The 22,863-nt window shown below is 35.3% G+C and overlaps 1 long non-coding RNA gene across 1 annotated transcript; it reads left to right on the top strand.

Moving 5' to 3' along the window:
• The first annotated feature begins 19,435 nt into the window (after window positions 1-19,435).
• LOC134314429 (uncharacterized) lies at window positions 19,436-21,144 on the top strand. The gene is made up of 3 exons (XR_010012382.1): window positions 19,436-19,585; window positions 19,807-19,902; window positions 20,810-21,144. It is a non-coding gene; the product is annotated as an uncharacterized LOC134314429 (long non-coding RNA).
• The last annotated feature ends 1,719 nt before the right edge of the window (window positions 21,145-22,863 follow it).

Genomic DNA, 22,863 nt, shown 5'->3' with positions numbered 1-22,863 from the left:
TGCATGAATTGGGGCCCTGTCCAGGGTATTCTTGCCTTGGACTGGGATTAGACCTGTATTGGGCTTTTTAAGGTAAATGTAAATTAAAAAAAGGCATGAAATTATTTATTTCTTTAATCATCTGAAGTATTAGGTATAACATGTACAGGGCACCAGTCTGATTGTTTCTTTTTTTTTTTTTACTTTCTTTCTATTTTCTTTATTTTTATTTCGTTCTTTCTTTTTTCATTCTTTTTTCTTTCTCTCCTTCTTTTTTCTTTCATTTCTTTCTTTTTAGTTTTTTTTCTTTCTTTCTTTAATCTTTTTTTCTTTTTCCTTCTTTTTTCCTTTTTTCTTTCTTTTCTTTTTTCTATTTTTTTATTTTCTTAATTTTTTTTTACTTTGTTTTTTTATTTTTTATTTCTTAGTTTTTTTCTGTTTTTCAATCTTTTTAATTTATTTTATTTTTTTCTTTCTTTTCTTTCTTTCTTTTCTTTCTTTCTTTTTCCTTTCTTTCTTTTTTCTTTATTTTCTTTCTTTCTTTTTTCTTTCTTTTCTTTCTTTTCTCATCTTTCCTTCTTTTGTGCTTTTTTCATTATTTTCTTTTTTTTATTTCTTTATTTTTTCTTTATTTTTTCTTTAATTTTTCTTTCTTTCTGTCCTTTCTTTCTTTCTTTTTAATTTCTTCGATCTTTCTTTTTTTTTTCTCATTTTTCTTTTTTGTTTTTCTTTTTTTTTCTTTTTTCTTTCTTTCTTTTTTCTTTCTTTTTTTCTTTCTTTTTATTTTTTATCTTTCTTTTCTTTCTTTTTTTATTCTTTTCCTTCTGTCTTTTTTCTTTCTTTTTTCTTTGATGTTTTTTTTCTTTCTTTCTTTCTTTCTTTTTTCTTTACTTTCTTTTGTCTTTCTTTCCTTTTTTTTCTTTCTTTTTTTTTTCTTTCTTGTTTTCTTTCTTACATTTTTCTTTTCTTTCTTTTTTCTTTCTTCCTTTTCTTTCTTTCATTTTTTCATTTTTTTCTTTCATAATTTATTTTTCTACTTCTTTCTTTTATTTTTTTCTTTCTTCCTTTTCTTTCTTTAATTTTTCTTTCTTTTCTATCTTTTTCTTTTTTTCTTTCTTTTTTTCTTTCTTTTTTCCTTTTTTTTTCTTTTTTCTTTCTTTTTTCTTTCTTTTTAATTTCTTTTATCTTTCTTTTCTTTCTTTCTTTTCTTTTTTTTCTTTCATTCTTTGTTTGTTTTCTTTATTTCTTTTTCTTTTTTCTTTTTCTTTTTTTCTCATTTTTTTCTTTCTTTCTTTCTGTTTTTGTTTCTTTTTTCCTTTCTTTTCTTTCTTTTTAATGTTTAATTTCTTTTATTTTTCTTTTCTTTCTTTCATTCTTTGTTTCTTTTTTTTCTATTTCTCTGTCTTTCATTTTTCTTTCTTTCTTTTCTTTCTTTTATTTTTAATTTCTTTCATCTTTCTTTCTTTTATTTCTTTCTTTTCTTTCTTTTTTTTCTTTCGTGCTTTGTTTGTTTACTTCATTTCTTTCTTATTTTTCTTCTGTTTTTCTTTTCTTTGTTTCTTTTTGCTTTATTTCTTTCTTTCTTTTTATTTTTTTTTCTCTTATATTTTTCTTTCTTTTTTATTTTTTTTCATCATTTCTTTTTTCTTTCTTTTCTTTCTTTCTTCTTACTTTCTTTTCTTTCTTTGTTTTTTTCCTGTCTTTTTTCTTTCTTTTTCTTTTTTCTTTTCTTTCTTTCTTTTTTTCTTTTTTCTTTCTTTTTTCTTTCTTTTTTCTTTCTTATTTCTTTTTTCTTTCTTTCTTTCTATATTCTTTTTTCTTTATTTCTTTATTTCCTTTTTCTTTTTATCTGCATTTACCATATTAGAGAAAATGTGGCATACATAATAATATAATTTTATTCATACTTTATTCATATTAAATAAACAGTAATTGTAGTAATAACACTAATTGTAGTAACAGTAATTACCAATGCATTTGACCTAATGTCCAAACTTATATGATACAGTGTATTTTGGTGGTGTGTTGACCAGACAAAACATGAAATATCTTGGGCTCCTGGGTTCATACAGTCTGTAATGATATAAAACGCTGCAATTTCTTTGCATTTTTCATACTGTTCGTGAGGGTTTTTTAATGCACAAAATTATAGATAGTGAATGGAGAGGTAATTATTTATTCTTTGTAGTCATTGTGCCTGTTTATGTCCACATATCCTGTCATGAGAGATATCAATACCTGAAATCATTCTCCAGATATGCTGTTATTTAAAATTCTAATCGGATATGTATTTGGATTTGTCAGCAACTTAACCTTTAATGTTTGAAATTTACTTTCAGCATCTTTGAGAGCCATGTGCCAGGCTGCCACTGTGTGAGAAGGATCTTCTGCGGTGACCCTCGCAGCAGGAGAGGAGCATTCGTCACTGTGAGACGGCACAGCGCTCCAGGGCTGCTGCATGCTAATTCTGCTCATTGTTTCAGGGTGACTGCTTTCCCAGTGCCTCCGAACAAAAGGCCTTCGCGTAGCGCTCTGATTTGTCTTGTTTAATATTTACATTTGAATATTAGCCCAGATCAGGGTGCCGATATCAAGACTGCACGTAAGACCAGTGTTTTTTTCCTTTGAAGGATTTGTGTCCCCAGTTTTCCCTATTTATTTAATGTCAGATAGATAGATAGATAGATAGATAGATAGATAGATAGATAGATAGATAGATAGATAGATAGATAGATAGATAGATAGATAGATAGATAGATAGATAGATAGATAGATAGATAGATAGATAGATAGATAGATAGATAGATAGATAGATAGATACTTTATTAATCCCAAAGGAAATTAATACCAGCACATAAACACATATTGTGCACTTGAATTTGGCAAAGTGACTACATTTGTGATATAACCTTTACTAGTTTTGTAACACAGTGTTGTTTTCACAGTGAGCTGTCCAGTCCCATTGATCGATTGCCAGACATAAACAAAAAAACAAGATAACTAAGCACAAACACACCATGTTCCATACAGTGCTCTGTGGCATAGTGTTCTGTACAGTTGACTTCATCACTACATATTATATTATTTGTGTTCAGGTTAATAAAATAATAAATTCTACTAAAGAATGTGTCTCTTCTTCCTCTGGACTCATAGACATACTCAAATTATTATTACCACTTTTAATGTACCCGGCATTGTCACACTGATGTCTAATTGCAAAATAGCACGCTGAAAAGTATAGTGTTCCTACTCTACATTACAGTTCTTAAAATTCAAGATCATTTTGAAATATGTACAGTTGTTATGTGTAGAGCATACATGTAGTAGGGCAGGAATACATTCTGGACAGGGCACCAATCCATCACAAGGCATCAATCCCTAACCCATTTGCTTAAACCTAGGAGCTATTTAGAGTAGCCAGGGGGTGGGAGGAAATCAAAGTACCTGGAGGAAGCATGCCAAACTCCATACAGAGTTTCCTATCATAAACTTATTAGTAAGTGCAGGTCCAGCCTGGGCTGTTTGGGCAATAGACTGGAGAGTTGAGGGTAAGGTTAAATCTACCCTATTAACTGCACTACTGTTTCACCCTTGGAATATATTTTTAAAGACAAAAAAATATATATAGTTTACTTTGTTTTATAGGCTGTACATTTTTAACATGCTGGGTTCATCATTCTGTGCCAATGCCAGTCATTGAAGGAGTACTTTAGAGTCACCCACAATGTTATGTCCTAGGAGTAACAGTGTTGAAGAATCACACAGACCTTGAAGAAACTGGGGCAACTGTACCTCAGTGGAGGACAGATAGAGGCCCAGACGACAGTGCGTATGTGTGTGTGTGTTCATGAGAGAGTGTGGCTATACCGAAGCTACTTTGTCATTTCTGGAACAAGTCCCGAGCAGACAGATTCACGGCGGGTAGCAGCTCGGTAATTGGAGATTCCCAGAGTGATTAAAATTCATTTTTCAAAGCCGCCTCTCTCATCTGCATAGCCACAGGAGAAGCCTGGAGCCGCGAGGGGCTGCGATTTTGTGACACAGATGAAGGATGGGTCAGTAGATAACTCCTCCTGTCTCCTTCTTTTCTCCCTTCTTTTCTTTCTTTCTTGAAAGAAGGCAGCGAGACCAGACTCGCCATTTCACCCCAGGGTGGGGGTGGGGTCGAAGGTCACTTGTAATGGCTTTGCTGTGCATCTGCAGCCATGCAAAGGCACACTGGGTGCTGATCCACTCCACTACACCTTCAGTTCTTTAGTCTACTGCCTAAACGACCTAGGCTGAACCTGCACCTACTAATGAGGGTGTGTGCATGTGTGTGTGTATAGTTTCATAGTTTTTTGCTTATGACTTGGTTTCTTCGAATTGTACAGGCAGTTCCAGGCATTTTTTAAAATATCATTACCAGTATTTTGAAATGTCATTTTGCAGACAATCTTTTTTATTATTATTATTAATTTTGTCTGTCTTATTGGGGTTTTATTTTAGTCTCTTCCAAACCCACATCAAATTAGTTTATGCCATGTTATTATTATTTAACATTTATTTAACTCTGATATCAGAGAAACATTATTCTAGATTTTATAATTGAAGCATAAACAAAACTCTTCTCTCACTTTAATGGTGTTGAAACATGGAATTTAGTTCTAAACTAAATATTTTTGTCAATAGATCTGTGACATGCCATGCTTTCTGTGTTGATAATAATGATTTTAGGCCAAAATATGATTAATTATGAGTTTATACAGCCATATTTCTTTACAGTATCATAAATATTTATGCATTTTATACATTTTGCCTATCATCTCAATTTCAGCTGTATTACATTTACATTTTTGGCATTTAGCAGAAGCTCCTATCCAGAGTGACTTACAGACTTGCTTCCATAATAGACATTACTTTACACTAGTTTAAGTAGACTAGGAATGTTAGTAGAATAGGAGTGTTAATAAGTAAGTACATGTCAGCTTAAGTGCTCAGTAAAGAGGTGGGGTTTTAATCGTCATTTGAAGACAGCGAGAGACTCAGATGTTCTTGGGTGCAAGTACACAGAAGAGCCTTGATGCTCGTCTTCCTCGAGTTCTGGGTGGAAGATCAAGTCGAGCAAGACTAGTGGCACAGAGATTGCGTGGTACAGAGCGGGGTTTTATTAGATCTTGAAGGTAGCTTCAAGAAACTGAATGCGTGCAGCTACAGGAAGCCAGTGAAGAGAATGCAGCAGTGGGGTGATGTGGCAGTGTTTAGGTTGGTTAAAAACCAGGTTAGCAGCTGCATTTTGAGTGAGCTGCAAGGGTTTAATAGTGGACATAGGAGCACCTGTCAGGAGGGAGTTGCAGTAGTCCAGCCGTAAGATTACAGGTGACTGGACAAGAATCTGAGCGGCTTCCATGGAGAGAAATGGCCGAATCTTCCTGATGTTGTAGAGGAGGAACCGGCATGCTCATGTCATGTTGACGACATGAGGAGAGAAGGTCAGCTGGTTATCCAGGATGACACCAAGGTGTCTTACATTATCAGACGGTCTGATCTGGGAGTCATTAAGAGAGATGACTAGTATTACTCAGTGTTGCAGTACCTTTATGCTGCATTTTTCTTTCCTTTTCTTGTCTTTTCTACACATTTTAGTGTGTATTCAGTGTGTTTTGTGTATCCTATGGATATGGAACTTTCTTTTATTAAAGGTAGTTGCATAATATGGATGACCTACTAGCACTTTAAACAATGGGTCGCGTCGGCATAACACACCCCATCCCAGAGGAACTCAGACATCCTTAATTTCCTTTGGGATTAATAAAATATCTATCTGTTAATTGGTCTAAACTAATATGTTTCTGCAGTGCTGTAGTGGCTTTAGTGGATGAAACACTACTAGTAGTATGGATCTGACTTCATGTCTCAGCTCACCTGGGAAACAGAATGCTAACCTCAAACAGCCACTTACTCTTATTGCCATAACATTGTAACATTGACATTGAGTTTCTTACAATATGCCTTAATTGTCAGAACTCGAATCCAGTCTAAAACCATTAGTTTACTTGACACAAAGATGCTAGACCAATCAGATGCTCCGTGTCTATAAATACTTTCAGCCTGTGCTTTGGTTTTAATCTGGATTACTTATTATTTTTCTGTGTGTTAAACAGCTATGTACACATGAGAAGGCACAGCAAATGTTTTACAGCAATAGCATATGTGGTGGATCAAAACATGTCAATAAGCAATGTTATATGTTGATCTGGGCATCACGGTGGCTCAGTGGGTAGCACTGTTGCCTCACAGCAAAAAGGTCCTGGGTTCGATCCCCAGGTAGGGCGGTCTGGGTCCTTTCTGTGTGGCGTTTACATGTTCTCCCCGTGTCTGCATTGGTTTCCTCCCATAGTCCAAAGACATGCAAGTAAGTTGAATTGGAGATAGTGTGACATTAAACCAATTCCAAAAGTTAGTAACTACTGCCTGTATATTGACTTTCCCTAGACTCCTGTTCATAACCATTCTTTGTTGAAGCTGCTGCAGTTCCTATAGCAAAGGATCAAACATGAATCTGATACCCAGCAAGGGGTGCTTTCAGGCCGTCAGGGTAAGTACCCATCAACAGTGACCAGAGGGAGAACAAGCCACAAACCGCCAACAGGGTGTTGGGCAGCCAAAACTCAGTATTACCTGACAACATGAAGACTACATGAAGACTTTAGAATTGCAGATAATTGTAATAATGCTGAAGAGATGAATGTGTTACAACATAAAACCCTTCTGTGTATGGACCTGCATATTCACAGACCAGTTAATGTGCCCATGCTAACTGCTGTCCACCACTGAAAACATCAAAAGGTACACAGGCATTGGAGCTAGTAAAAATTATTCCATTCAAATAGTAACTATTTTATTCATTTGGTAATATTATCTACACTGTTATAATGATAGATTTCTTTTTTACTGACTGTAGTCCATCGGTTTCTCTACATACTTTTTTAGCCTGCTTTCACCTTGTTCTTCAATGGTCAGGACCCCCACAGGACCACTGCAGAGTAGGTATCATTTAGGTGGTGGATCATTCTCAGCACTGCAGTGACACTGACATGGTGGTGGTGTGATAGTGTGTGTTGTGCTGGTATGAGTGGATCAGACACTTTTTAAATACCGTGTCCACTCACTCTATTACCTCACTCCTACCTAGTTGGTCCACCTTGTAGATGTAAAGTCAGAGACGATCGCTCATCTATTGCTGCTGTTTGAGTTGGTCATCTTCTAGACCTTCATCAGTGGTCACAGGACGCTGCCCACGGGGCGCTGTTGGCTGGATATATTTTTGGTTGGTGGACTATTCTTAGTCCAGCAGTTACAGTGAGGTGTTTAAAAACTCCATCAGCATTGCTGTGTCCACTCATACCAGCACAACACACAATAACACACCACCACCATGTCAGTGTCACTGTGGTGCTGAGAATGACCCACCACCCAAAAAATACCTAGTCTTGGTCCTGTGAGAGTCCTGACCATTGAAGAACAGCATGGAAGGGGGCTAACAAAGCATGTAGAGAAACAGATGGACTACAGTCAGTAATTGTAGAACTACAAAGTGCTCCTATATTGTAAGTGGAGCTGATAAAATGGACAGTAAATGTATATATACATATATTAGATATCTTAATGAGAATAAAGAAGTGAAGTTTTAAGGTAATTTTAGTGTATTTACTATATTAGATGGTTACTTACTTGTTTGAAATGACCAGTTAACTCAATGTCATTTACCGCTTTGCTATTTTGAAATAAAAAATCAATAATAATGAAGAGCATTACAATTCTGCTGATTTTATACAAGGTCATGGTTTAGTACTTACCAATTTTTAAGTACTATCTATCACTACCAGAGATTACCTCAGGTTTATTTATAGTGTGGACACATTATTATCTACTGTAGTTCGTTTAGAATATCTGATATACAGAACAGATGCAGGGCTCCTCTTAATTAATCGATTGCTGCCTAAGTGGACATCCATCATAGCTTCATGTGATTTGGTAGTGGCCGATGTTAAGGCCAATTCTTGGAGTACAGCATTGTGCTGTAAATGTATGTGTGTTACCGCATACGGATGTATGAGCTGTCATGGATCATGGCTGTGGTGTGTTGTGACCGTTGCTGGCTTTTCCTCTGCGGAAGCAGCTCCAGTTCCAGCTCTCAGAGCAGACGGCAGGCTAAGACTTTAGGCTGAGAAATTGCCTCACAGCTCTGTCACACAAAAGCAGCACAATTTATTTCACGGGAAGTTTTCTCAGTAAAACATGACAGCAGTTTGCACCTCAGACCGGTTCTGGATAAAATACAAACTGCAAACGCTATTTCTTAGAAGCCAGAAAATTAATTGCTTTACATTATAAACTGTAAGCAATTAATTGCATTACAGTACCAGGACACACTAAAGAAGACAAAATAAATCAGGAAGTTTGAACAAGATAACAAACATAAAAACAACAAAATAGTCTCTAAAAAGAGGATGTGCTTACATGGCCTAGCCAATAATAAGAACCTTGTGTGTAAGACCTTGTATGTAAATTTGAAGTGAATACTGTAGTACCTTGTAACTCAACGTCCCCTAAACTCAAAATAAACTCAAAAACTCAACACCCTTTGTGAATAAATTTGTATCCTTAAACTCAACATTTCCCTTAAACTCAACATGTGTGCGACTGCTGCTTTGTTCAGTGCTTGGCTTGAGTGGTGCGGTAAAACGTCATTAAAGTGCGAATATGAGACAAATTCCACATGCATTTGTGTGGAATAACAGTCAAATCCACTCTGAAAGCTGAAATGTATCTGTGTTTATCTGGATTTTCCTCCTGTTTCACTTTTAAAATTGTGTTTCAGCTCAAGGTTCTGAAAAAAATGGTAAAAATCAGCTTTTCACAGAGAGTCTAAAATGCTTATCGTTAAAAACAAAAAAGTTAATGTGATTTAATGTATTAAAAGAAACACTAAAACTCTCTTAATCATTACTGCTCATAAGTTCGCTCCACTAATTAAGAAGCATAAGAACACAATAAAGAAGTAAAGGTAAAGTGCCGGTTTAATTGTATTTTTTTTATTACTTTTAACTGTTTTTCAATTGTATTTTAGTGTTTTTATATTATATTTGAGTTATTTTAGTGTATAAGTGTCAAAAACAACCCCATTATTTAACTTTAGCCTAAAATATATGCCTAAATATACATAAATTCCACAGAACAATGGAACGCATTAACAGGTTTCCATACATCCTTATAGGAAAAAATACCTTAAAACTCATCATCTTTTCAAATCAACGCCACTCCCAGAATGAATTGATGTTGAGTTTCAAGGTACCACTGAATATGAAATACTTTTCCACACTGTACAGTATAAGAAATTCACAACATTTCATCTATACAATGTCCTATTTATCTATACAATGTCTATATTGTATAGATCTATAGAATCTATACTGTATAATTTATACAAGTCCCACATGATTGGTGAGTGTTAAATCAAGTTTTTTATTAGGATGGGATTTAAAACCTAATTTGATATGACACTTATTCAATATATTTGTGGTTTTATACTTGTTTGGAGATCAGTGTAAGCTATCACTAATTTTCTGCAATTTGTGTGTCACCAACATGTGAGCAGTAGCAACTGCATTGATGCAACTGATGTGATAGGCCATCAACTGAATTATTAGCAATGTTTTAATTATCTGTACTGTTACTAATATTTATTTACCTTTTAAAAACTTATAATTCTTATAATTTTAAGAACTCACTTTTTTTTTAAGATGGCAACATCTGCCCAATCCAGCTTTTCTTAAGATTAAGTTCACAGACCACTAAATTTTTATGTGTGGCCCAATTGTGATACACAGCCCACTGTTTAAGATACAATGTCAAAGACAATAGTCTGTAAATGCTTCATTTCTTGTTTTAAAAACTGTAACCAATGATAACACAACAATGCTGAATAAAATTATTTACTATCTAAAAATAATGACAAATATTATACACTGTATGAAATTATTAAAATAAATATTGGTAGTCAATAATTTAGACATGTAATAGCTGAGGCCCTACCTAATTCCCGACTGTGAAAATCGCGTCACGGACCGTAAAAAGAGCTGCTACCCATGTAATATGCAATTTGCTGTGAAATTAAAAATTAATGGTTAATTTGCACTATGAGGTTGTCCTAGTAATCATATGGCAACTAATTTAGCAAACGGTAAGTCTAAATGTCCAAGATGTCAAAGTCTAAAGCAGCTAAAACACAGGTCAGATAAGTGAGTTTGGAAAACTCCTAACAAATTTTGTGGGGAAGGGGTGGGAGTGTCAAAACATGGACAAGAATTTTGGAACAAGAAGCTTTGCACCATCGCTTGATGTTCTAGGTTTAGCACATAAGCTGTGCTGTGTATTGTAGCTTCCATTGGTTCTATCATTCAATTTATGAGTGTTATTTAATGACTGCCGTAAAATGTGGCATTTTTCTTCACAAATCCGTGAAATCTGTAATTTTTAAAAAACGGGGTCCGTGAAATTAAGCACTTTCCCATGAATTTAGTGAGGCCCTAGTGCTAGCAGTAGCAAAAGAAACAAAACATTCGCAGCCTGCAACAGAGAAAGTCACAATATGACAATCTGCTCCAGCCATCTGCAACAAAAGGAAATAGATCAGACAAGAAACTATCCGAATCTGCCTGTTGGCTATGCATGAGAGGAACCCCTAGCCTACTAACTGGCACCTCCAGTGCATGAAGTGATTTTATGGGTGGGCTTGCTCCGGAAAAGGGGCATTGCGCCGCCTCTGGAGCAATCCACTCTTATATTACGGGTTCATCGTGAAGCCCAAAATGCCACAAGGCTGTGGGCCGTTCCCAAAAACAAAAGAAGACATCCCACTTGAGCGGAAAACTGGATCGTATTGAGCATTCCGGCATCACAGCTTTAGAAAAAAGCAAGTGTTTATGCAAAAGAAGCTGATAAGAATAACAGGGAGAAGCCATTATATATAGAGGAACTTCCACCTGGAGCTTATCATGAGGCACATGTAATAGTACGCATACGCAGAGGAACACAACTTAAAAGGCAATTCCCATTTATGCTTAATTTTAACTGCCATGTGCCATAATAATTCACATTGTCACAGCTGCCTTAATGTGATCTGTTACAAACTGTTAGAAATGCAAAACGATACTTCAGTGCATGTAGACTTCACTTAGCATTTTACAGATAAGGACCAGGCTTTTCAGCATAGACAGCAGCCGTAAATTATAGAAGACTCCAACACACAGAGGTAGCATTTTATGGGATTAGGTTCATATTGGGCAGAGATGCGCAGGGGGTAAAGTGATCTACTTGGTGCTGTTTTATTTTGCTGAGCAGACAATGGCTGGAGCCCTGGATGCACATACCTTCGTCACTCGGACAGGAGCAGACTTGAACGTGTCTGAACGTGACACCAGCTCCTGTGGAAAACTGCTAATGCCTCTTTTTGCTCTACATAACCTGGTTATATTTAGCGTATTTGAACAGTTTAGATAATGAATAATTGCACATTATCTCTCAATTTCCTTTGGACTTTGAAGTAATATACTAGTATATAAAGTATATTTGTCAAGGATTTAACCACCGGAATGTAAGACTTAACTAAGATATATGAAATAGTAGAGTTAATTTCTTTAAAGCAAATAGCTTCATACTTCTGCTACAACCACTCTGAGTGCATTATTTTAATTACACACACTTGTGCTAACTCATGTCTCCTTCTCCAAAATACGCTTCTTAGCAAATAACATCTTAATGTACTGGTTCATGACATTTGGTGTGAGATAATTTGAGCAATTACTTCCATTCTGCCAGTGTCACCCTTCTGACATTCTATATTACAGGTATTTAGTGGCCTCTCTAATTAGGACTTCAGCTTTGTTAAAAAATGCATTGCTGTTTTAATATCTAATTTACCATGATGCTGCACATTATTATGCAGTATGAAATAAGTATAAAAAGTTCAGTTACAAAAATAGGTTAAAAAGATACAGCTTGTTCTCAACAGCTGGCTAGTTTATACTATAATATAGAATGTATTACAGTATGCACTGTAGAATTATTACTACTACTGTAGATGCATATACTCTAACCACAGAAAGCAAACTTTATAATGAACATTAAACATTGTTCTATGTAATAATCTTACATCATTAAAAATAATTTAAAATAAAAAATGCATGTGTGTGTACACCGACTAGGCATAACATTATGACCTCTGACAGGTAACACTGATTATCTCTTTATCACGGCACCTGTTAGTGGGTGGGATATATTAAGCACCTGAACATTTTATCCTCAACGTTGATGTTAGAAGCAGGAAAAATGGGCAAGTTTGACAAGGGCCAAATTGTGATGGCTAGATGACTAGGTCAGAGCATCTTCAAAACTGCAGCTCTTATGGGGTGTTCCTGCAGTGCAGTGGTCAGTATCTATCAAAAGTGGTCCAAGGAGGGAACAGTGGTAAACCGGCAACAGGGTCATGGGTGGCCAAGGCATGTGGGGAGTGAAGGCTGGCCCGTGTGGTCCAATCCAACAGACGAGCTACTGTAGCTCAAATTGCTGAAGAAGTTAATGCTGGTAAGTCTGGTCTGATAGTCCATGCCTTGATGGGTCAGGGCAGTTTTGGCAGCATATGCATATGCATATATATATATATATATATATATATATATATATATATATATATATATATATATATATATTGTTTTTTAATTAATAATACATTTTAATTCATTAAAAATAATGAATAAAATGTGCTATTTAATTGTACTTAGCATATTACTCTGAGGTAATTATTCTTAAGATTTCTAAGACATATTGTTATATTTTTATTCAAAATAAAAATGTCCTAGGGAAGAAATGCACGGTGAAGCTGGAATAGACAAAACAAGTCCTATATGCGTAGGCTGCCAAATCCTTAACTAGCTCATTATTAATAATGTCAAAAAGCTGCTCTATTTATTAATTCCAGTGTGTATGCCCTTGAAAATGCCCCAAGAAATAATTGAAGAATTTCAGGTCCTTACTTGACAGATAAACATGTAAAAATGGACAAAGGGGCTGGCTGAAAGAAGCCTATAAATCGTAAATGGAAAATATAGCTTGTGACTGTGGTGTAATAAATTTCACACCTTACAAAAGCAGTTGAACACTAGGACCTATGATCTGTGTTGGAAAGCAATGTAACTTAATATCCCCTGGTTTATCTAAAGTCCAGAAAAACCAGAGACTGGTGTTGTTTTCAATCTCGTGTCATTCCAGGCATGACTGATTTCTCTGTTAAAAGAGGACAAGTAAAACATTGTTTGAATGAAGGCCGAGATCTGTGGTCTGAGTGAGTGTGTGTTAGTTTGTGTTGTGTTGTAATGGCAGTGTGTTAGGACAGCAGGCTCTGCTTGGGGAGATTTATCACATCAGGTCTTTGCTTGTATATTTACAGTCTCATGAACCGAACACGGCACCCAGGGTTCAGGAGAAGGGCCTCCGCGCTCCATACACAAATGCACTAAATTTATATTCTTTAAGTTCAGCTTGCAGCCTTAAAACAGAGCCACAGTACGAATCAGACGTTATAAAATTAATGCAAGAGCAACTAAAGTCATTTAAAGAAAAACCTTAAGGGATGCTTGGATAATGAACATGGAAAGATAAACAGTCACATTTATCTGTTTTCCAGCAGTAGAAAATGTTTTGAGTTATTGCTCCCCAAAACAAGTTATGTAAAAACAAATCAGTTACATCACTGTGCAGGTAAAAAGATTAACTGTATTTTCCAAACTGCCTTTGCACTATATAGTCAAAAGTATATGGACACCCCTATTAATTACTGAGCTCCAGTGTATTAGCCAATTTTATACACATATTATTATATAAAATAAATAATATGCTTCCAACATTGTAACAATTTGGGGTAGGCTCTTTCTTATTCCTGGAACAGAACTTTAGTTTAACTAGTTTGGTGTGAAGGAACCCCAGTGGCTAGTGCAGGGACCATTAAACACAATTAAATTCTGTTGGGTGAGAAGGACTGGATTCCAATCAACAATCAAGTTCATTCCAAAGGTGTTCTAATGGGGTTCCTCAGTCATACATGGTCAACTGTGTGTGCAGTGTGTACGACTGAGGAACCCCATTAGAACACCTTTGGAATGAACTTGATTGTTGATTGGAATCCAGTCCTTCTCACCCAACAGTACCTAATATTATAAATAATCTATTATATGAATGAGCACAATTTGTACAAGCTTGTAAAAAGCCTTGGAGTGGAGTGGATGAGTGAAGGATGTTATAGCGGCAAGCAGGGAGAATCCATATTAATTTTCATGATTTTGAAATGGAATGATTAAATAATTTTGGCCAAATATTGTATTTTTCACCTTCTAATGTATGCCGCTGCACTGCTTTTTAAAGCTGAGTTTTGCTTCTGTATAATATGGACGCAGTAATAAAAACCGGTTAGGTTTCTTAGTTTCTTTTTTCATAATTAATTTGGTAGTAATTAATGGATAAAAGACAGTGTTTATGCTATTAAAATCAATTAATGTTTCAATTTTATTATTATATTAAGAGTTTATGAATAGCTACCACCGATCAGGTAGTTTTAGTAAGAAAAACAAACATAAAAATATGATTAGGCCGATAGAAATTATCAAGCTTTGTTAAAAAATGCATTGCTGTTTTAATATCTAATTTACCATGATGCTGCACATTATTATGCAGTATGAAATAAGTATAAAAAGTTCAGTTACAAAAATAGGTTAAAAAGATACAGCTTGTTCTCAACAGCTAGCTAGTTTATACTATAATATAGAATGTATTACAGTATGCACTGTAGAATTATTACTACTACTGTAGATGCATATACTCTAACCACAGAAAGCAAACTTTATAATGAACATTAAACATTGTTCTATGTAATAATCTTACATCATTAAAAATAATTTAAAATAAAAAATGCATGTGTGTGTACACCGACTAGGCATAACATTATGACCTCTGACAGGTAACACTGATTATCTCTTTATCACGGCACCTGTTAGTGGGTGGGATATATTAAGCACCTGAACATTTTATCCTCAACGTTGATGTTAGAAGCAGGAAAAATGGGCAAGTTTGACAAGGGCCAAATTGTGATGGCTAGATGACTAGGTCAGAGCATCTTCAAAACTGCAGCTCTTATGGGGTGTATACTTAAAAGTATATGGACACCCCTATTAATTACTGAGCTCCAGTGTATTAGCCAATTTTATACACATATTATTATATAAAATAAATAATATGCTTCCAACATTGTAACAATTTGGGGTAGGCTCTTTCTCATTCCAGGAACAGAACTTTAGTTTAACTAGTTTGGTGTGAAGGAACCCCAGTGGCTAGTGCAGGGACCATTAAACACAATTAAATTCTGTTGGGTGAGAAGGACTGGATTCCAATCAACAATCAAGTTCATTCCAAAGGTGTTCTAATGGGGTTCCTCAGTCATACATGGTCAACTGTGTGTGCAGTGTGTACGACTGAGGAACCCCATTAATCTATTATATGAATGAGCACAATTTGTACAAGCTTGTAAAAAGCCTTGGAGTGGAGTGGATGAGTGAAGGATGTTATAGCGGCAAGCAGGGAGAATCCATATTAATTTTCATGATTTTGAAATGGAATGATTAAATAATTTTGGCCAAATATTGTATTTTTCACCTTCTAATGTATGCCGCTGCACTGCTTTTTAAAGCTGAGTTTTGCTTCTGTATAATATGGACGCAGTAATAAAAACCGGTTAGGTTTCTTAGTTTCTTTTTTCATAATTAATTTGGTAGTAATTAATGGATAAAAGACAGTGTTTATGCTATTAAAATCAATTAATGTTTCAATTTTATTATTATATTAAGAGTTTATGAATAGCTACCACCGATCAGGTAGTTTTAGTAAGAAAAACAAACATAAAAATAATACAAAGTATTTCAGAGTTGTTTTCTTTCATTTAAAAGAATCAAGAATCATGACTCGTTGATACATATTCAGCAGAGAACTCTGACAACACCAACTTTGAGGTTGGTACAGTTAGCAAAAAAAGAAGTGGAATCTCAGAGTTAAAGCACAAATGCCTCTTTCAAAACTGAGCAACGGCTGTCGGGCTGGATGAAAAGCTTGCTGTGGCTCAATAAACCCTAAAATACACCCCTCTAACAAAGTCATCGTATAGAGCTATCCAACCTAATGCCAGAGTACACCTCTTCCTCCGTGAATGATGGATTCTACTAAAGGAACTAGTACGGTGAAGCCCCTCAACCCTGGCCCAACACGCAAAAGAAGGATGGGATGAAGTAAGCATTAAATAAAACAACAGATGCCTGTTTATTTATCTAGCCCCGAGGCCAGCTTGACTGGTGAGTGAATCAACACCAGGGCCATTTTCACTGGAGCAAATGGCGCATGTCATGGGTGGAGCAAACAAGAATATGGCTGAGAGGGTTTTTAATCAAGAGACAATGCCGGACCTTTTTATCCGGACCCCCTTTTCATTCACGCTGGGCGCATGACTATGCACTTTGCATGTGAATGGCTTCGAGTAAGAAAACCTTTTTTTTTTTTTTTACAGTGCATGTATGAAAAAGAGAGAGCTTCTCTGCTCACCAATCATGGCTTCAATTCATGGCTCTCCCTTTTCTCTCTTGTCTCCTGGTCATGATGGAGCTCCAGCAGAGGACTTGTCGAATGGCTTTTCACTCGTCACACAAAAAGAGGCATCACAAGGAATAATGCAGTCCCAAAAAGAAAAAAATACTGAGATGAGAGGAATCGCTGTGTTTTATGAGCCATTAAAATTTTTATTCATCTCTCCAGTGAACCAGGTTTTTGTCAGGGGTCGTCACGCTTTAAATAACCCCTCCTTCTTCTCATTCCAGCACTCCAACCTATATCAGTATTTATTCTTGGTTTGGATTTTAATGGACTGGTTATTGTGTAATGTGAAGCAGTGTGTGTGTCTGTGTGTGTGTAGGACGTGGGGATTTTATCACCTATTTGCTATTCCCTCCTTCTATTGTTTCATTCCTAACCTGGAGAAGTTTGAAGAAGCCATGCCTCCTAACACACACACACCAAGAGCCAGCACTGCCCACTGCCAAACCAGACTCTAGATTTGGAGTCTCATGCTGTGTTACTTCTGACCTCAGAGTCAACTTTGACCACTGACCTGCTGGGGTATCTGTCATGACAAGAGGCTGCTTAACAACAAAAAAGTGCATGGTTCCAGGGGACCAAGCCACATAAACCCACCAAAAAAAGATGACTTCTTTCATTATACCACCTCGCCGGTCTCTCTCTTTTGTTTTGGCATTGAGGAAAGTGTTGCCCTTTTTTTCTCCACCCTCCCTTTGCCTTCCTTCCCTCTTTGCTTTCTTTGCGTGCACGGCAGGTATTGCAAGGGCAGCGAGGAATTGTGGGATCTTATCAGAGGACGCTGGAAATGAACTAAAGGCCTTCTCAGTGGGGACTAATCACATGCAAATGAGATGCGCAAGCCAAAAAACAGCGAGTCCGGGTCAACGCGGCTGATTGACAGAACGAGAAGAGAAAGAAGCCCCGCCCATTGTCAACAGCCGCTAGTTCTCTCTCTCTCTCTCTCTCTCTCTTTCTACTACGGTAAAGGAAAGTCAAGCTCTCTCACCCACACCGCGCTAACCACCGACCTATTATTGTGATACAGCCGCGCCGCGGGGAATTCTACTTAACCAAGCTATTCTGCGTGAAGTTAAACCTTCATGTTATTATTATTATTATTATTATTTTTATTTTTATAATTATTATTATTATTATTATTATTATTATTATTGTTGTTATTATTATTATTATTATTATTTTAAATATCACTATGATTTTTATGTAAGATCATGCTTATGATTATATTTAATATGAAGTCAATTTTAATGATGGCTGTATATGTTACAAATCATAGGATTACAGTTCATACTTATTCAAACGATCTCCAAACAATTGTAATGACCTGCAAAAATAAAATTGTTAAAATGAGTATGCTTTGTTATTATTATTATAAATAATAATTTGTTTTATTTATGTCTTAAACAATGTACCCGATTTAACAAAAAATCCGCAAATGCTTTTTAAAACAAATTCAAAACGAGAGTACTATTTTTTTCTTTCTCGTTCCTAGTGAATAGTCTTAAAGTATCGCTTTGTTTATGCAATATACAATTTATCGTGGGATATCCAACACAGTCATTGCACGTCAAATTAAAATAATAAAAAAACAGACGTATTTAATAGTTTTGTGGACTCGATATTTCTTATTTAAAATAATTTAATGCATCTATAATAAAAACAGTCAGTTGTTCATTATGTAATTTATTTATTTTAATGTGCATTATTAAATTGTTTGTTTTGTTAGTGTATACTGATTTTTTTTTCTTATTGAATTAAATATTCCGATTAAATAACAACATCAGATTGGCGTCTATAGACTTGCAAAATCGAGTGTAAATGAATCTGTTTGTTTTTCTTTTATTTATTTAATTGCAACTATTTTATATGCGGTCATATTAAATGCTTAATTACATGTACATTTGAAATGAAGTTTAATATTGTAAAGCGCAAAGCAAAATTGTTTTTGCCACTATAATTCTTCATCTAGCTTATTTGCGTCACATAAACAATTCAAACGCACGTTTGAAATAATCTAAAATAGATTTCAACTTGAGTCGCAATAATTAAAGTACCTGTTAATATAAGCTATTTAGTAAATAAACACAATATGAGTGCTTCTTCATATTTTCACTTCGTATAATGCTGATGTTGGTTGTGTGGACACGCCAGATGTTTTGTTGGTAACCGGGTTTTGGGTTATTGGATAATCATGCGCGCGCGGTGGAGCGGCGATGCTTAACGCGGAGTCTCAAACAGCCTGCGGGTTCACCAAGCCGAGATGCACAAGCACACACACACACACACACACACACACACACACTGATACGCACTGATAAGCACGCACAGAAACATAAGCAGATACACACGCACTGATGCACACAGACTGATACACACGCACTGATACGCACATACTCACGCACCGATGATATACACGCACTGCCACACACGCACATACATATACTGATACATACGCACATATATGCACTGATACACACTTACAGATAAATAAACTGACGCACACCCACTCGTACACACTCACACACGCACTGATAAACACGCACAGATACCCAAACTTATCCACAAGCACAAAAACACGCCACAGAGAGAAAGAGAGAGAAATTCCTTGTTCAGTGAGAAAATTAAAGTGGCACCTGATGATGTCGACTGTGACACGTGTTAATTGCTCCGCAGTTCTACTAATTAGGGATTTTCAGTTCCTCAGCTGCGGGGCAGATACAGCGCTGATTTGGTTCCTGCCCTGAAACACAATGCACATACAGTTCCAGTGCGCCCGCGCGCGTACGCACACACACACACACACACACACACACACTGACAACTACAGTTTCTGTATGCTTACGCTGATTACTATTTTTATTGCATTTCTTTTTAAGCAGTAAGTATATCTTCTTTTTCTTATTATCCTTATTAAAAATAATAAAATAATAATATTATAAAACAATAAAATAATAATAATTATTATTATTATTATTATAATAACAACAACAATAATAATTATAATAAAATAGCCCAATCCATTAAACCTGTTAAGCAAGTAAATATCGTTCTTGGATTAAGTTTTTGATTCAGAATTTGTGTAAACATTTAAATTTTCAGCAGACGCCTTTATCCAAAGCGACGTACAGTACAGTTACAGTATACAGTCTGAGCAAGGGCTTTGCTCAAGGACCCAACAGCAGCAACCTGGCAGTGGTGAGGCTTGAACCAGCAACCTTTTGATTACTAGTCCAGTACCCTAACCACTAGGCTACAGCTTGCCCACTGGCATTAAATAGTTATTAACTGTTTCCTTTTCATTAATTACTCTGTTTTATTCTTTATTTTTAAAATAATTTTGTATAGCATATTGTCTATTGTAAGGATTATCTGGGTCGATCTTACGTTATCATGTCTATAACTATTATTGTTATTAATGTTGTTGTTTTTGCTGTTGTTGTTAATAACAGGGATAATACTTATTATTATTATTTTTATTATTATTATTGTTATTGTTATTATTAACAATGTTGTTGTTTTTGCTGCTGTTGTTAATAACAGGGATACTACTTATTATTGTTATTATTGTTGTTATTATTTTTATTATTGTTATTATTATTATTATTATTATTATTAATGTTGTTGTTTTTGCTGCTGTTGTTAATAACGGGGATAATACTTATTGTCATTATTGTTGTTATTATTTTTATTAATATTATTATTATTATTATTAATGTTGTTTTTGCTGCTGTTGTTAATAACAGGAAAAATACTATTATTATTGTTGTTGTTATTATTATTATTATTAATATTATTATACTAGTTGTTGCTGTTTATAATGATGATGATGATGATAAATAATCCACAGTTTGCTCCCTGCTCAGGTGTGCAGGTCAATCTGTTTAATAACTTAATTCCACTGTTCAGATCTTATCTTGGGTTTCATTTAAAAACAGAATGATGCATCAGATTGGGGCTTGTTCCTCAGCTAAATTACTTGTTACCTGCTGGCATTTATTTATATGGCGTTTGGATTATAAAGCTTTGTTATTGCTACGCCTCGGGTGAATTGTTTATGACATGGCTAATGGGAGTAATTGTTATTGTTGAAATTGCCTGTCAGGAGGGTGACAGTAGAGACGGTGGCGGACTCTTCCTCTGATCGGCCTCCTCCACCGGGTAATGAGCAACGCCGCTGCCCCATAATGCACCTGTCAATGCTACACGAGCAGCCACACTCTGATGTCATTCAGTCTGACAAAGACAGCCAAGAAAACTGCAGAGATGAGATGAGATGAGATGAGATGAGATGAGATGAGATGAGATGAGGTGTTCTTTTAACGTTATCTATTTATCTCTTTTGGCATACAACATTATACATTATTACCAAAACAAAAAAAAAGTGTTTACAATGTAAAGAATTTCCAGTGAATTCTGAATTTTAGAAATATAATATGTTAACAATTTACAATTCTGTATTTATTTATTTATATATATATTTTTTTTCTCTTTTTAGTGACTTTTTATTAAACTTCTAATCCATAATAAAGTTTACAGTTTTTAATACAGTATATTCTATTTTGTTTATTCTTGTAAAGTGGCACCATGAGAAATGAAAAACTGTTCATGCTTACCAAAACCAAACTCATAACTGTTACAAAGTTGATCATTTAATAAATATCTAACGAACACAGAAGTAGTTTAAAACTAGATAATCGTGCTAACGTTAACTTTGCAGTTAGACTACGCAGCTACACAACACGTACCGAAATTCTTATCTATGTTAATCTCAAGGGCCAACAGTGACAACTGTTCTTCTGATTACTAGTCCTGTACCTTAACTACCCATGCTGCTCGTGGTGTATAGAGAATACGATTTAATGATTAAATCTAAGTGAAACTTCACTAAAAAGTGTCAAGCTTTACTTGGGAACCTCCAGTACAGATTTGTCTTCTATGTTTAAGCCTTATGTCTGGGTCCACACAACTAGGGATAAAATCAGGATAAAGCCATTTCTTATCCATTTAAGTTGCCCCATTATTACAAGTAAACCAACATTAATAGTTCATGATGAATTTAAGCTAAAGTCAGATTGGTTGATTTATTTACTTGTTCTTTAGTGGGTCTTTCAATAGACTATCTACTGTTAAGTGGCTTATATTTATTGTTTAGGTAAAATTTTGTCAGCCCACAATGTGCATTCACAATTTAAGATTTAAGTTTTTTCTTAGTTCATCCATAGATGCAGAATTTTGCTGTTATAAATTTACTGGCTTATAATTATAGACCGTCAGGGGGGGATTAACTGCTGAGCTACCCATGCTGCACGTGGTGTAGATAGATAGATAGATAGATAGATAGATAGATAGATAGATAGATAGATAGATAGATAGATAGATAGATAGATAGATAGATAGATAGATAGATAGATAGATAGATAGATAGATAGATAGATAGATAGATAGATAGATAGATAGACAGACAGACAGACAGATAGATAGATAGATAGATACTTTACTAATCCCGAAGGAAATTGGAGAACACGTTGCAGTGTGTAGAGAATACGTTGAATTTGAGTATCACTAAATTCTAGCCACAAAGACTGAAGTGTTACACTTAAAGAGTTTCTTACAGTTGCAATTATATGAAATTAAATCAGCATGACAACAAAAATAAAGACTTTATTTATTTATTTATTTATCTATTTTACAAAGCTTTGTAAAGGGCAAATTGTCACTTCTTTCTATTAAGCAAAAATCAGTTTTTGATAAGCAGACTTCCATGCTGGTGCAATTAAGTTCGCTGTTTGAGAGATTCATGTTGGACTTTCCCACAGAATCCTTACAACAGCTACATAACTGAGCTCAAACAATACCGTGTTCAGTGTGTTAAGTGTGTCTCCACTCCCCCAAATATTACATGGAACGACGTGGTGGAGCAGTAGGTATTGAAGCCGCACATCACTTCAGTTCTGGGTTTCCATTCTTGCTTTTACTTGGGGGTCTGTGTGCAGTCTTGTGTATTCTTAAGGTACTGTGGCTTCCTCCTAAAACATTAGTAATTTGTCTCTAGGTGTACGTGTGTGAGCAGGTATTACCCAGCCAGACGCTGATTAGAATGAAAGAGTTACTAAAAATAAAAGGAAAAATTACAGTAAAGTAACGAGCACAGACTGT

This window comes from Trichomycterus rosablanca, chromosome 5 (assembly GCF_030014385.1).
Source record: "Trichomycterus rosablanca isolate fTriRos1 chromosome 5, fTriRos1.hap1, whole genome shotgun sequence".
NCBI lineage: Eukaryota > Metazoa > Chordata > Actinopteri > Siluriformes > Trichomycteridae > Trichomycterus > Trichomycterus rosablanca.
This window is presented reverse-complemented; position numbering and strand designations above follow the sequence as displayed.